Genomic DNA, 17126 nt, shown 5'->3' with positions numbered 1-17126 from the left:
TATCTCCCAAACCCCTCTCAGGATCACAGCTGGAGAGTTTTTAGTACTCTATCAGTCTCGACTAAGGGAGGGGGAGTGAAGCAGAGGCCTATCCATTCAATTTCTAGCTTGGGGAGTGGCTAGCTAGTGGAAGACAATCTGCTACAAGTCAAAACTCACCTGTGCTGGGCAGCAGCAGCATGGGAGAAAGTTGAGGGCAGAGACTCATGGTCACTGCGTGGAAGAAGGTAATGGTAAACCACTTCCATATCATTACCAAGAAAACTCTATGCATCCACTACTAAAAGGACTGCAGATGGAGGTGAGGTGTTCTGGGGGAAGGGCATCCAAGGAGTCGCTATGGGTTGGAAACGACCTGACAGCATCAGACAAGACCCCTGCTAGTCATCACCTAACGTAAAGTCACCAAATTTGCCTAGTATATAAACGTGTCTGTTTATTTAAAATGCCATTTTGTCTCATATAAAAGAGAAAATTCATACGGGTTGTGTTTTGGGTAACCATAACTATATGCAGACCATGCTAACAGAAGAGGGTGGTGGGGGTGGGGAGAAATGGGGACAGGACACTAAACCACTCAGAAAGAAGTTACTTTCCCTGTCAGAGAAGAGGCTTGATAATGAATTCCAAGTCATTTTCTTGCTAGTTGGTGCTGAAATGAAAGTAATGAATTGACAATGGTGATTCTTCTGTACAGCAGAGGAGCAGAGGAGTGTCTCCAACATGGGTGAGAGGCAGAGAATCTCAGAATTCTACATTCAACATGCATGTTCAGGTTAGGGGAAAGTCCTGTCTCGAGCAGATTTTGAATAGGTTCTGCATAAACTCGGCATAAACCCAGCACAAGCTCAACACAGACCCTTAGACAGGTCATTACTTAGAAAATCCCAGAAATAGAGCCCAAATTGGAGAGACTGATTCTGGAAATGGAAGTACGTGTACTGCTGACTAACCACTCCAATTTTATAAGTTTAAGCGTTACTAGATCTGAATTGAAGAGTTAGAGATATACTAATACACATATTTTTCTTCACCAAAAATTGAGGTGTTTAAATTCAGAAGTGGTAAAGTATCTTAGAGAAGAAATTGGATGCAAATTTGGAAATCTTCCCAAAGACACTCTCCTTAATTTCTCTCAGCCTATTTTTTGTCACATATTCTGTTGATGTGTAGTTCACTTTGTGATCTATTCATTATGAAAAGTAGCCTTACTACTCGCTGGAGAACTATTTTGCATTGTGGTAAACATCATTTTAAAAATGAGCTCACCCAATTTAAAAAAATGGATTTAAGAGTTATTCTCATTGTTTAAAAAAAAAACTCAAAATGAAGAAATTTAGTCCAACTCGATAATTCTTCAAATGGTTGCAGCTACATAAATGAATGTGAGTCATGTAGAATGCCTTTGATTTATCACAAACCACAGAAAACATTGCAGGTTGCCATTTCTGCCTTATGTGCATTTCCATATGCTCCTTTTGAATCAGACTGTACATATTAGTCCACTCTTACCACACAAACCCAGTGACAGAGTTCCTAAAATATACGCCTTTTGCAAATCAGAAGGAAAAAAAATGTTGGCATTTGTCGAGGTTAAGTGGACATGATTATACGTGGGTTTGAGGTTCATTATTTCTACTGGTTCTATCACAGTAGAAAAACTGCAGACAATGCAAAAATATACTGATGTGAAATGCTGGAAAGTTCTCTTTGGCGAATGCATTTTTTTATTCAGCAAAATATTTTCTTCTCCACTGAGAACTTATCACACCAGTTAAGCATAAAGGAAAGGTTAAAAGCTTGTGTGTGAGCAATTTGCATGTCCACACAACCAAAAAATAAAACTATCAAAAAAAACCAGAAAAAAACAACATGAGGGGCCAAGTAGAAGCTGTCCATAAAACCTCAGTACAACACAAACTGCTGGGAAGGTATTTATTCATTTCCTTTCTACATTCATTCATTCATGCAATAGTATTTATTGAGCACTTACTATGTGCAGAGCACTGTACTAAGCACTTGGAATGTACAATTTGGCAACAGATAGAGACAATCCCTGCCCATTGACAGGCTAACAGTCTACATATGTGTGGCACAAAACAGGTCTCCTTTCTGAGCAAGGACAAAGGTCATTAAAAAATAATTTTTAATAAATTGATGAAAGGCAAAATTAGAACGCTTGTAACATTGGGGACTGACCCTTTTAACCTGGGAATGCTGCTTTTTTATGTTTTCTTTTTCAAACAGCTCACACTTGGGATTGAATCCCTAGAGCTAACAAAGATTCATAAAACTATTGAAGTGTGATCCCATAGATGACAAGCCTTATTTAATGCATAATATCACTTACTGACCAAAACACCTTTAGAACCATTTCAAATATGTTTTGTCTCAATTTCTTGGTTCACCTTAATTTGTCTATTCACTGATGAGACTGAAAAATGTGTGCTACTTTTTCTACATCAGGTGTTAGAACATAATTGATCTATGCTGCAATGCATGATCCAATAACTACACTCCCTCACAACAGGTGTATTCAATCCATTTGAGGCATTTGCATATGACTAGGAAGAAGAAAATGAACTGATACATGCTGCGGTGAAGTCTAGAGGTCATTTTAATAATAGTAATAATAATAATAACGGTATTTGTTAAGCACTTACTATGTGCCAGGCATTCTACTAAGCTCTGGGTGGATACACATAAATTGGGTTAGACAGTCCTGTTCCACATGGGGTTCACAGTCTGGAACCCCATTTTATAGATGAGGGGACTGAGGCACAGAGAAGTTAAATGACTGGCCCAAGTTCACACAGCAGACAAGTGGAGGAGCCGGGACTAGATAAGTAAGACATGGATGTGTTTGAAGACAGAGGAAATGAACCATTGTAGAATGAGTGGTTAAATAAGACACTCAAAGGTGAAGAAAAGAGGGCAGGACATGGAAGGGGATGGGGTTCGGGGAGTAGGTAGAAGGGTTAGATTTCAAAGGTGGGGGAAATCCCTTCAGAGAGATGGTCAAGAAAGTTAAAGGGGGTAGGAGGGAGTTATACCGTAAGATAATAATAATGCTAATAATCATGGTATTCGCTAAGTGCTTACTATGTGCCCGGCACTATATTAGGTGCCGGGTGGATACAAGCAAATTGGATTGGACTGTCTCTGTTCCATGTAGGGCTCACAGTCTCAATCTCTATTTTACAGATGAGGAACCTGAGGTCCAGAGAAGTGAAGAGACTTGCCCAAGGTCACACAGCAGACCAGTGGAGGAGCCAGGATTAGAATCCATGACCTTCTGACTCCCAAGCCCTTGATCTATCCACAACACCATACTGTTTATGGGCAGGGAAGGTGTATGCTAATTCTGTTGCACTGTATTTGTCCAAGTGCTTAGTATTCAATCATTCATTCAATCGTGAGCTCTGAACATGGAGATTTTGGAGGTGATCTTGACTAATGGCTTTGATTTTGTCAATTAACTAGTTGGCAAGATCATCAGTGTGGGATATGGAGGAGATAAGGTCACTGGGGATTTCATGAAGCAGTTGAAAGGCTAGAATAGCTAGTGTTTGAATAGCAGTTAAAACCAAGCAAGTGGAAACCCAAAAGTGTTAAGAAGCCGAAATATGTTACCACATAGTTGTAAAAGCAGAAAAAGATCATATTCGACAACAACTTGGATGACTGTGTGATAATGGGTGTGCAGAAAGAAAAAAAATGTCGAGAAATTAGAAGGAACAGAAAGGTTAGGAATGTTAGATACTAGGTTCCCAACCACAAGGACAGACATCACAAGGAAAACCCCATCAGACTTTCCTTTAGACATCCTTTGGTTGCCATGTTGGAGCCTGAATAATAGGCAGGATGGAACATCAGTCTGACTCGGGATGACAACTCCTTATAAGTGTCAACAAAGACTGTGGCTGTAAAGCAGCAAAAGCATTCATACTTTTTTCCAGCTGCCATGTTGCTCACCATGTTTCCTATCTGATTTTCATCTTTTTCTTCATCCCAGTCTCTTTCTTATTTGGAAAGAAAAGTAAAAAAAGCCAGCCTGTCTCTTCTTATTGAGATGGAGAATTGAGAAAAATATTCATGTCATTCAGATAAAACCCTCCAAAAAATCCTTCTACTGAAGAAAAAAAATAGGGTATTTGGACACTGCATGATCTAGATTGTCTAAAATGATCACATTTAGTGGAGAAAGAGTGAGTGTTCCACTAGCTAAAACGTACTTCTAACATGCAGCAATAATTACATTTAGTGAAGATGACAGCAAGTGTATGTCAAAGAAATGAATTATACATTCATCCAAAACATTTCGGTTTTGCTCTTTCATCTTAGCCAAGGGCAGAGAACAGCAATCCCTTTCTGGTAGTGAGGAGAGTATGCCAGGCATGCAGAAGCGAGAAGACAGATTCAAAATAGCCTGTGAAATGAGATCCTTAAGTCTCGTCTTCCCTTCAGCATAGCCTCTATGCACGTGGACCTGCGCTCCACCCTCAGCACTTGTGTTCATCTCCTCATACTTCATTTCCCCTGTCTGTAACTTATTTTAATGTCTGTCTCCCCCTCTAGAATTAAGCTCCCTGTGGGCAGAGAACGTGTCTACCAACTCTATTAGAGTGTACTTTCCCAAGTGCTTAGTACAGCATTCTGCACACAGTAAGCACTCAATAGATACCACTGACTGACTGATATTCACATCCTGTCTTCAGTAGAACTTCAGCAGACTATGTCAGACAGGAATACTCAGCACTTTAGTGGATTCTGCGCCTGGCTAAATGGCTACAGTGTTCTTATCTTCCTTTCAGAATTGAGCTCATTATGATGATGAACGGACATTACAACAAAATGTCTCTACATAATCCACAACCTGACATATAGCCACACATATATTACATAATATAAATATTTAAAATTAAATGTATAAAACAATACTCACCTTCACATCGGAAAATCCTTTTCTGATGTGGTTAAGAGCCATTTGCCTCTGCATGCAAAAATCGAACACTTAACTGAGGTCAGAGATCAATATCCTTCAGCCTTTTTTTGACATTCATTCGTTCAATCATATTTATTGTTTACTGTGTGCAGAGCACTGTACTAAAAGCTTGGGAGAGTACAATATAACAATAAACATATTCCCTGCCCACAAGGAGCATACAGTCTAGTTTACGAGTTACCCTGCGGCTGGTTCCGCCATGTGACAGCGTGAAAAGATCAATTTCCCTTTTTAGAAATGCCAAATGAGAAACTCTGGAAAGGTACCTATGGACCCAAAAGAATCAGATTTGTAAATTATGAATATTACAGAAGCCTATAGATTTTACAAAATAGCTTGAATTTATGGCTAAAAATGACTGAGGAATCCAAAATCCAAATAAAACTATAGAGAGTTTGCAAACAAATACATTTTAGCAAAGAGTATATTTTTCACACCTTTCACTGCATGAAAGAACTATATGGAGCTTTGAGCTTTTCAATTAATCATAATCTCAGGTATTGACTCATTATCTATTTTGGGTATTTTCTAAATCATAGTGGTTCTAATAGTAATAGTACTACTAGTAACAGCAAAAGTAGAATTTGATGGTTGCAGAGAATCATACTCAACGCTTGGGTGTACAATACAATAGAGTTGGTTGACATGATCCCTGCCTATAAGGAACTGACAGTCTAGACAGTGACATAGACACCAAAGTATATTTCAGAGAGGGGAAGTGGCAGAGTATAAGATTTATAGCTAAGTGCTGTGTACTTGTGAAGCCGTGTTGCCTTGTGGAAAGACTACGGACCTGGAAATCAGAGGAGCTGAGTTCTAATCCCATATCTGCCATGTGTTTTGGACAAGTCACTTAACCGCTCTGTGCCTCAGTTACCTATCTGGAAAATGGGGATTCAATCCTACTCCTTCCTACTTAGACTGTGAGAAACCATGGGACAGGGACCATGTCCAACCTGATTAACTTGTATCTACCCCAGCACTTAGTGCTCGGCACATTGTAAGATCTAACAAGAACTATAATAATAATTATAATGTAGGTATTTGTTAAGTGCTTACTATGTGCAGAGCACTGTTCTAAGTGTTGGGGGAGATACAGGGTAATCAGGTTGTCCCACGTGAGGCTCACAGTCTTCAGCCCCATTTTACAGTGAGGTAACTGAGGCACAGAAAAGCTAAGTGACTTGCCCCCAGTCACAGAGCTGACTAGTGCCTGGGATTCGAACCTATGGGAGTCAGAGGACATGCATTTTAATCACGGATCCACCACTTGTCTGCTGTGTGACCTTGGCTAAGTCACTTCACTTCTCTGTGCCTCAGTTACCTCATCTGTAAAATGGAGATTAAGACTGTGAACCCCACGTGGGACAGGGACTGTGTCCAACCTGATTACCTTGCATCTACCCCAGCATGTAGAATAGTGCTTGGTACATAGTAAGTGCTTGATAAATATTATTATTATTACTACTACTACAGATTCGAGTGCAAAGAAGTAGCAGAACAAATGGCAAAGAGAGTGGGGAAATGAGGGATTAGTCGGGGGCCTCTTGGAGAAATGTGACTTTAGTAGGACTTTGAAGGTAGGGAGAATGTTGATACGTTGGATTTGAAAGGGGAGGGAATTCCAGGGCAGAGGGAAGATGTGGGAAAGGGGTTGGTGGCAAGATAGACAAGAAGAAGCTACAATGCCTGTAACCCACCTCACTTTACACTAAGGATAGTGGGTGAAAGTAAGACACCCAAGAAGCTGCTTCATTTTTAAATAGGGCATACGCAAGTGTGGGAGTCATAAGGAACAATTTAAAGGCATAGGGAAGTATTAGACTATCAAACAAAAACTCCTCACTATTAGCTTTAAAGCTGACCATCACCTTGCCCATTTTTACTTCACCTCCCTTCTCTCCTCCTAAATTCCAGCCTGCATACTTTGCTCCTCTGGTGCTAACCTTCTTACTGTGCGTTGTTCTTGCCTGTCCCACCAACGACCCCTGGCCCATGTCCCACCTCTGGCCTGGGATGCCCTCCTTCCTCAAATCCGCCAAGCACACTTCCCCCTTTTAAAGCCCTACTGAAGGCTCACCTCCTCCAGGAGGCATTCCCAGACTAAACCCCCTTTTCCTCAGCTCCCCGTCCCCTTCCCACTGCCCCGACTCAATTCCTTTGCTCCTACCCCTCGCCTTCCCACCCCACAGCACTTCTGTATATATGTACATATCTTTAATTCTATTTATATTGATGCCTGTTTACTTGTTTTGACGTGTATATATCTTTAATTCTATTTATTTATATTGCTGCCTGTTTAATTTGTTTTGATGTCTGTCTCCCCCTTCTGGACTGTAAGCCTATTGTGGGCAGGGATTGTTTCTCTTTATTGCTGAATTGTGAATCGCTTGTAATTCCAAGTGATTAGTACATGATCTGCACAAAGTAAGCACTCAATAAGTATGAGTGAATGAATGAATGAATGAACATGTAGCATTAGCACATTCATTAGATTTTAAAATGAGAGATACTGCAAGTGGCCAACATGTCAGCAGGGAAAGCAACAATCTATGTGGCCTCACAGGGTGGAATGGGTTGACCGTCATGCACAGATCATATGAATGAATAGGCCTCTCGATGTCATCAATGTTATTTTTAAAAATGAACATTAAAAATGTCACTATGAGTCAGACCACTGAATAAAACCCCCCTGTGACTGACAGTTGACCTCATAGATTTCCATTCTAATATTTAAGAATGAATTATCTAACATGTAGCCTTTCCCAATGTATCCCTAACCGCTTCATTTGTTTCAGTAACTCCAACAAATTTGATACTAACCCTCATTTTGATATATAGTAATCTCTCATTCACAGGACCTGGTGTACAAAAAATAGATTTTGAGGCATAGAAATACTGTGTCAATGTTATTACCCCCAGTTAAACCTGGGGACTAGTGCTTAGTACCAAGCTCACATACACTAAGCACCCAATCAATACCATTGATCATAGGCAAAGTATCATTATTTAGAGATTGTCCTCAGTTACTAATAACTGGTACTCATCAAAACTTTGAAGATAACTTTGAAAGGGCTTTCAATTTGTTAGCTTCAGGATTTATTCATTTTTTAGGGTGACTGAATTGGAGGATTTTTGGAACCCAACAGGAAGAGAGTTTGAAGAGTATCTTGTCAAACAGCAGACCTTTGAGAACATTTCCCTTCACTTCTTTCAATAAACACGTTTTAAGTTCCTACTGTGAAAAAACTATATATGTACATATCCATATTTATACTTGTCTGGCACGACTGGACCTTCAATCTTCAAATAAATGGAAATACTCCTTTACACAGTAGGTGGTTTAATATGTGGAATTATTCCCAAAGGAAATTGTGCAGACTGAAAATATCTGCAGTTTCAAAAGGAGTTTGGATAAATTCACAGAAGAGAAATCAGTGGTGGGACACAGGAGGAAGCGGTGAACAATAACACTATTGGCAATAGGCATTCCAGCCTATTCACTCAGGTGTCTTTTCTAGTCTGGGGGTAGATTGGGGGGATGATAACCAGGGAGATAACACTATGTCCCCTCCAGGACCAGAATCACAAATTCAAGTCTCCACTAACTACCAGCTCAGTATTTCCACATCTCTTAAGCATTTGCGCAAATACCCTTATACCCTATTTTTTTATGGTATTTGTTAAGCACATACTATATGTAACTCCCAAGCAATGGGGTAGATATAGGTTAATCAGGTTGGACACAGTCCCCGTTCCACTTGGGTTCACAGTCTAAGAAGGAGGGAGGAAACTGAGGCCCAGAAAAATGAAGTGACTTGCCCCAAATCACCAGTCGGCAAGTGGTGGAGTAGGAATTAGAACTCAGGTCCTCTGGCCCCAAGCCCCATGCTTTATTCACTAGGCCATGATGCTTCCATACTATTTCCCTGTACATAATTCATTTTAATGTGTCTGATCCTCTAGGCTGTAGGCTCTCTCCATCGAGACTGTAAACTCCTTGTGGGTATCCCATCTACCAACACTGTTGCGTCGTACTTTCCCAAGTGTTAGTACAGTGCTTGGCACACAGTAGGCACTCAGTACATACCATCGATAGGTCAGAAAGTGTTCTAGGGATGGGGTGAAGATCAAACTGCTGGGAATAAACAAGCATATACAACACAGAAAGGAAAAGAGATGTTAGTCAAGGAAGCTTTTCACCCACTTTCTGTAGCACTTACGTCCCTATCTCACATTCTTCACGACTTCCCTTCCATATGTAATTTGTTTTAGTTTCTGCCTCTCATGCTAAATTGTATGCTCCTTTAAGGCAAAGATTGTACTCAACATTATTCTCCCAAGTGGTTAGTATTGTACACTGTACACAGAGGCACTCAATAAATATTGCTGATTGATGGATTGACTGAACTAACCTTGTGATCAGTCTTTTGGTAGCTAAAGGATGGCTGGTTGCCACCACGTTAAGATGATTTAGTGAACCATTTATTTCCCACTCTCAAGGACATAGAATATCTCACATGAACATCTGTAGACAGTACACTCGTTGTGGGGAGGAAATGTGTCTGCTCATTCTCTTGCATTATGCTCTTCCAAGTCCTTAGTACAGTGCTCCGCACATAGTAATCAATAAATACGATTGATTGAATGACATTCATGGAATGCCAGATAGGGCATAGTACGGTTCTAAGCCCATTGGATAATACAACAGAAGGCATATATATATCTCTGTCCTAGGAATTGATAATCAAGAAAACTGAATACATATTAGACATTAATAAATGTACATAAGTGCTATGGAGCTGGGGGTGGGGTGAATATCAAGTGCTTAAAGTGTACAGATCCAAGTGCATTGATAGTCTACTGGGAGATGCAGGTAGAGAGATATGTACAAAAAATAGGGGCAGGAAGAATAATAGAGAGGGGTATGCAAGTAATAATGTTGGTATTTGTTAAGCGCTTACTATGTGCAGAGCACTGTTTTAAGCGCTGAGGTAGATACAGGGTAATCAGCTTGTCCCACGTGAGGCTCACAGTTAATCCCCATTTTACAGATGAGGTAACTGAGGCACAGAGAAGTTAAGTGACTTGCCCACAGTCACAGCTGACAAGTGGCAGAACCGGGAGTCGAACTCATGACCTCTGACTCCGAAGCCCAGGCTCTTTCCACTGAGCCTCGCTGCTTCCCTGCTTCCTTCCATATTTGCTTCCTGCAAATATGGTGAAAACATATGAATAGGTGATTGAATATGCAAATATATGCTATCCCCAATATATAATCCAGTTGATTCCTGAAAACAATGTCAAAGTTGAAACATGATTCCTGCATCCCATCTGATGCAGAACTGAGTACTCAAATAATTAAAGATTAGCAATAGAGTTACAGTAAAGCATTTATATTGTGAGAAACATTCCAATATTGGTTAAATTTTAATACATTGGAAGAAAAAGGGAGGAGGAGTGTGGCCTAGGGTAAAGAGCTCAGGACTGGGAGTCAGGAGATCTGGGTTCTATTCTCAGCTCTGCTGTTGCCTGTTGTGTGGCCTAAGACAAGTCAATAATCAATGGTACTTATTGAGTGCTTACTGTATATAGAGAATTATAATAAGTGCCTGGGAGATTACAGCCCGACAGAATCGGTAGACACACTCCCTGCCTCTGAAGAGTTTACGCAGAGGGACTTAACTCCTCTGTGCCTCAGTTTCCTCATCTCTAAATTGGAAAATCTTTCTCTCTCCCCTTTAATCTGTGAACCCCAAGTGGGATGGGCTATGTCTGATCTTATTTTATGGCTTAACCCAGTACCTAACACAGCGTTGGGCACACAATAAGCACTTAACACATTTTGAAGATTGTCAACCCCATCTGGTACAGGGATTTAGTCCCCCACAATTTGCTTGTATCCATCCCAGCACTTAGTACAGTCTCTGGCACATAGTAAGTGCTTAATACCACAGTTATTATTACATACCAAAATTATTAGTATTATAAACATATTGAGCCTGCCTGCTATCTCCACTTGGCAATCAGACAGACACTCTCCACCACCTCTTGGCCTCTCCCTCTCACTTCCCAGCCTTTATACAAATATGCCAACTTTTCCCTCCCCATCACAGTTTTTAAAATTATTTCTCTATTTTCCATGGCTCCCTGGGCTATTTCATTCCCCCTTACACCTATGTCTTACTAACCAGTGCCATAAAGGAAGCATTTAACTAGTACCATTAAAAAATACCTGCAATATTTTTTTCTAACTCATTCTTATAATACAAATGTGCCAGGATCGGCTAAATGATCTTTGTCCTTCCAAGTGACCCCACAAATTGTAAAAAACTCTAGCGCTTAGTTCAGTGCTTTGCACACAGCAAGCGCTCAATAAACATGATTGAATGAACTTAGAACATCTACCTCCTCTGTTAAACAGTAAACTTCTACTATCTTTTGTTCTGTGGTACTTTACCAAGTGCTTACACAGTGTTACACTCAGGAGGCTCTCAATAAATAGCTTGAGAAACTGTAGTTATAATGGTAGTATAAACAGAGCAAAACAATATAACCATGTATATCCCTGCCATCATTTTAGGGAAAACGTTAGAATCATGAAAGGGAAGTAGAGTTAAGAATAGAAGATTAGTGTGTCGGGTTGTGTTCATAAATAAACCCCACTCAGAAATATTTAAAGTGGGGCTAAAGAGCTGTCATGTTAAAAGAGGACTGACAACAACTGAGAGTGCATCCTGAGCGCTTAGTGTACAGTTGTCTGCACACAGTAAGTGCTCAATAAATACGACTGAATTGAGGGATTTTGGTTACATCCTTAAAGAATCAGAATCGCTATTTACACATTGAGAGATTTATTTCAAAAATCAAACAATCAATGGCATTTATTGAGCACTTACTCTAAGCAGAGCACTGTAGGAAAGAAAGGAACAGCAGAGAAAAAAAACTATGAAGAGTTTCAAACCACATCCTAATAGTCAAATTCTTATTTCTATAGATTCCTATAGTCAAATTCCTATCACCAATAGAAACTTCTCTGAGGAAGCCAATACCAGAGTTAGCTGTAAAAACTGCTAGAGAGTTTTACTCACACATATGGAAAAGGAGTGTGGGTTCCAAGCAAATACCACAGAGACAAGCAGAGAATCCAAAGTAGCTACATCTCAGGTTCATTGAAGGATCCCATTTATGGGGCACACGGGTAAGCAGGAAATGGCTTCTGGAAAGTGCAATCTCTTCAGGGGCCTTGTCTATTTCATATTCCTATATAGGAGCAGGAAGTCTCCTTTGCCTTCTGGAAAGTCTCCTTAGGGAGTCTGTCCTTCCTCCAGATTTCTTTTCCCCTTAATTCCTTTGTTCTGCCTCCAGGAGATCTGATTGTGTTAGTTTCTAACCAGTGCAGTAGCCACATTTTTTGAGGTCCCAAGTGGTGTGGCGAATTGCAGTAGGCAACCTGGGAATCAATCATTTATTCAGCACTTACTACATGAAGAGCACTGTACTAAGCACCTGGGAAAGTACAATATAACAGAGTTGGTAGACATATCCCCTGCCTGCCACAAGCTTACGGTCTAAAGAAAGTACAAAGCGACACATTCGCTTCCCACAAAGAGCTTACACTCAAATGTGGGAAAGGAGAAAGAAAGGGGGAGAAAGTGGAGGGGAGGATGGGTAGGAACAAACATAAACATACTTAAAATGAGAGAGTAAAATATGAATAAATTGGACATATGTGCACATATGCTAAGGAAGGTACAAAAAAGTTTAAAAGTTCTAAGGTGCTACATAACTCAAAATATAAGTGCTGTATTCTTGTGGGCAGGGAAAGTGTCAACCAACTCTGTTATACTGTACTCTTTTGAGCACTTAGTACAGTGCTCTGCACACAGTAAATAATAATGTTGGTATTTGTTAAGTGCTTACTATGTGCAGAGCACTGTTCTAAGCGCTGGGGTAGACACAAGGGAATCAGGTTGTCCCACTTGGGGCTCACAGTCTTAATCCCCATTTTACAGATGAGTTAACTGAGGCACAGAGAAGTTAAGCGACTTGTCCACAGTCACACAGCTGACAAGTGGCAGAGCCAGGATTCAAACCCATGACCCCTGACTCCCAAGCCCGTGCTGTTTCCACTGAGCCATGCTCAATAAATACCACTGATTGAGATATAAGTGCTACATCATTGAATATGTTAGTGATTGTGAATATATCACTGTCTTTCTAGAGTGTAAACTCCTTAGAGGCAGGGGATAGGTCTACCAATTCTGATACATTGTTAGATTGTACTCTGCCAAGCCTGACAGAATTGGTAGACATACTCCCTGCCTCTGAAGAGTTTACGCAGAGGGACCTAACTCCTCTGTGCCTCAGTTTCCTCATCTCTAAATTGGAAAATCTTTCTCCCCTTTAATTTGTGAATCCCATGTGGGACGGGCTATGTCGGATCTTATTTCATTGCTTAACCCAGTACCTACCACACCGTTTGGCACAAAATAAGCACTTAACACGTTTTGAAGATTGTGAACCCCATCTGGTACAGGGATTAAGTCCACCCCAATTTGCTTGTATCCATCCCAGCACTTAGTACAGTCTCTGATACATTGTTATATTGTACTCTTCCAAGCACTTAGTACAGTGCTCTGCACCCACTAGGTACTCAATAGAAATCATTAATACATATTGAAAAACTTTGAATGAACATCAGGGTAAGCACAGGTGATACAGGCGGGAGGGGGAATAGGTGGGGAAATGAGAAGTTAAGAAAGGCTTCTTGGAGGTGATGTGCTTTTAGTATGGCTTTGAAGACAGAGAGAGTGGTGGTCTGTTGGGAATGAAAGGGGAGGGAGTTTCAGGCTAGAGGGAGGACATGTTGCAATGGAAACATAAGCAAAACAAACAAGATCAATTTCCTTGGGAAAATTGGCATTAGAGGTATGATGTGTGCAGGCTGGGTTGAAGAGGTATATTGGTGAGGTTAGATAGGAAGAGGAAAGTTGATTGAGAGCCTTAAAGCTAATATTAAGGAGCTCCGGTTTATTGTGGAGATGGATGGACAACTATTGGAGAATTCTGAGGAGTGGAGAGATGTGGCCTGAAGAGGATTTTTTAGAAAAAAACTAGATGGTAGAGTGAAGTATGGGCTAGAGTAAGGAAAGACTGGCAACTGGGAGATCAACAAGGAGGCTGAGGCAGTCTGGTAGCAGTTTGGATAGAGAGGAAGGGGCAAATTCTAGAGATACATGACACTATTTGGTGACAGATGAAATGTGAGAAGTTGAATGAGAGAAATGATAAAATAACCAACCAGTTGAATCCACTTAGAATTAGCATCTTTTTTCATTGGACGATAATCACAAACAACATGTATCTGGGAAGCATGAGTGCCTGTTAGCCTAATTAGGACAGTTTCTGGAGTACAAGATAGAAAGCCATCAAGGGTTTCTTCAACCTGAAGCCAGAGACACCAGCTTTCTCCCTCCTAGACCCAAAAGAGAGAAGACAACCTCTCTGCCCACAGAACAGGTGAATATTGATATTTTGGTCATTCAGGCTGCCAGGCCAAAGGAAACTTAAACTTCAAGTAAAGTGAGGCTTTTCTATTTGGGAAAGTCTTCAACAGTGTTTTTGAATCAATGCTGCAGGGGCTCAAATTTCCCATTTTTTGATTTAGCTTTAAGAATTCTTTCTTCTGTGGGATGTGAGGCTATGTTAAGTCACTCATTGCAGGGAGATTATCAAATTGAACGTTAGAGAGTGGAATTCATGTGCTGGTGCCATAGGAGTATACTTTTTTTCTAATTATAATTTTTAGGGGAACTTAATTCCTTTTCTTCAGTGATTGGGTAGCAATCCCAAAGAAGGGAGATATGAAACCATGTACTCTATACTTTATCTCTTCAAGATAACAGAATCTAAGACAATACATAAATCAAATCTAGGCAGTGGTGATTGGGAAATTTCAGAACGGTAAATAAATGTAGGCATTTAGATGGAGTCAAATTGCTTTGAATATGTTTCAAATTATACAATTTACATATTATTGTTTTCATTATTTTGCCAGTTTTATTCATGTTTAAGTGTCCAAAATAGAAAATTCCATCTAAAGCCCCCAAGTTATGGGAACGCAGATTTAAGCTCACAGGTCCACAAATTACAATACAATTCCATTCCAAATATAAATAAACTGATGGTATTTGGAAAATATGGTGTCTGCTTTTTATTTAGAGTATTGAATATCACTCAGAAAATATTACAAAGTAGATAAATCTTCAAAAGAAATTAATACACTATGGCATTCCTTCAAATTTTCAATATATGTGTTCTGTCAAATTCCAGTTTTTATTAAATTGAATTATTACATTTTCAAGAACCATTTTTTCTACTTTACTCCAAGTTTTTTCCCCCATTTTTGAGGTATTCTTCTAGCTTGTATTCCAGCCACAAATCTTTTAATTAGCTTCACAATTTTAACTCTTATGTCAAGCTTATTTTACATTTTATTCCCCTTTAAACGAAATAACCATTGATGTAAATATGCCCTTTTCCCTTGCAAACTGTGTTTTATTTTACTATGACCAAGCTGTTTCTCTCATTTTGATTTCATTTCTTTCTATTTCAACTAGTTTCACCTTTAAAACTTGTTTTCCTCAAAATTTCCTATTTTCTATTTCTTTCCAATCTCTTATTGATTTAATTTCTGTTGGATTTTTCTTTTTCTCTTTATTTCACTTGGTTTATCTTTATTCATTGCTTTCCAATCCTAATAAGACAATGAAAATATTTACCTTAGAGCATAATATCAGAGTTAATTGCTCCTTCTCTTAGCCTCTCCACATTTCTTTGATTTGACTGAAGAAGTGCCCTATACTTTTTCAATACCATTTCATTGAATTGGTTTTCGCTTTTCCTTTCCATTCTATACTTTCCCCTCTACCCCATTACACACATTAGGAAAAAAAGAGTTGACTAGGCTCTTATAAACCTGTGGAGAAATCCCTTTCACTTGGTTTCTACAAGAGAGAGGATCACTCTCTCACCAGTGCATGGGCAGAATGGCCTTGTGAATAGAACTGAAGAAGATAGACACATTCCCTGTCCACAAAGAGCTTACAGCCTACACTGTTTTCTAGATATTTTAATACGGTAACTCCGAGTTTGGCAACAGCAGGGCATCAAGCGATAAAGTGGCCAGGCTGATTAACTTTCCATATACTTATGAGACTACATCTACGTCAGGGTGTCCCCTCGATGATCTTTTGTCTACCCTGGTGCTTAGTACAGTTCTAATCACATAGTAAGCCCTTCACAAATACCACAATTATAAGAAACATCCAGGTTCTTGGTCAGTTTAACCAACATCACCTATAAATTATGCTCAACATTAAATAGCAGGATAAGATTACCAACAAAATGGTCCCAGAAACAACAACACCTGACCAATACTGAGGTGATGCTCTAAACAGTGAATTCCTCCCAACAAGGCCAGGAGTCAGTTTGTCAGGTACTCCCCGAGTCTGCTGATGAAGCTGAGTTGCTGCCATCTGGCCTAGACTCTGCTCTGAGGAATGCTGAGAGCTGCAAGTGGCAAATACATCAAGGAAATACATCTCTAGACTGTGAGCCCATTGTGGGCAGGGACCATCTCTATTGCTGTATTATACTTTGTAAGTGCTTAGTATAGTGCTCTGAACACTGTAAGCACTCAATAAATATGATTGAATGAATGGGTCAAGCCAGAAGAGCCCCATCTAGGCACGCAAACAACATAGAAAGGATAAACCATCATAAATCAGTCTTTTTTTAGGCATATCTGCACACCTTGCCATCAACAGTATCATCTTTAGTCACTATCATTTATCTATCAGGTAAGATCTATAATGATAAAACTAGTTTGGCTCAGTTCTTTGTTGTCCTAAGAGTGTCAGTAAATTAGAGGAGAAAAATAGAAAAACAGGACTCTACAGATTAAAAAAAATGCTTTTAAATGTACTTCAGAGTCAGTGCGGTCTAGTGGAACGAACGATGTATGGGGAGTCAGGAGATCTGGGGTCTAATCTCAGCTCTGCTACTGGCTTGCCATTTGACTTTCTCCTCAGTTTCCTCCTCTGTTAAATGGGGATAA

General features: G+C 39.8%; 1 non-coding gene across 1 annotated transcript; it reads left to right on the top strand.

Moving 5' to 3' along the window:
- The first annotated feature begins 11 nt into the window (after positions 1–11).
- On the top strand, positions 12–149 carry LOC114816791. Its single transcript, XR_003764599.1, has one exon. It is a non-coding gene; the product is annotated as a small nucleolar RNA SNORA7 (small nucleolar RNA).
- The last annotated feature ends 16977 nt before the right edge of the window (positions 150–17126 follow it).

Source organism: Ornithorhynchus anatinus, chromosome 14, assembly GCF_004115215.2.
Source record: "Ornithorhynchus anatinus isolate Pmale09 chromosome 14, mOrnAna1.pri.v4, whole genome shotgun sequence".
NCBI lineage: Eukaryota > Metazoa > Chordata > Mammalia > Monotremata > Ornithorhynchidae > Ornithorhynchus > Ornithorhynchus anatinus.
The sequence above is the reverse complement of the archived record's forward strand: the minus strand, read 5'-3'. Positions and strand labels throughout refer to the sequence as shown.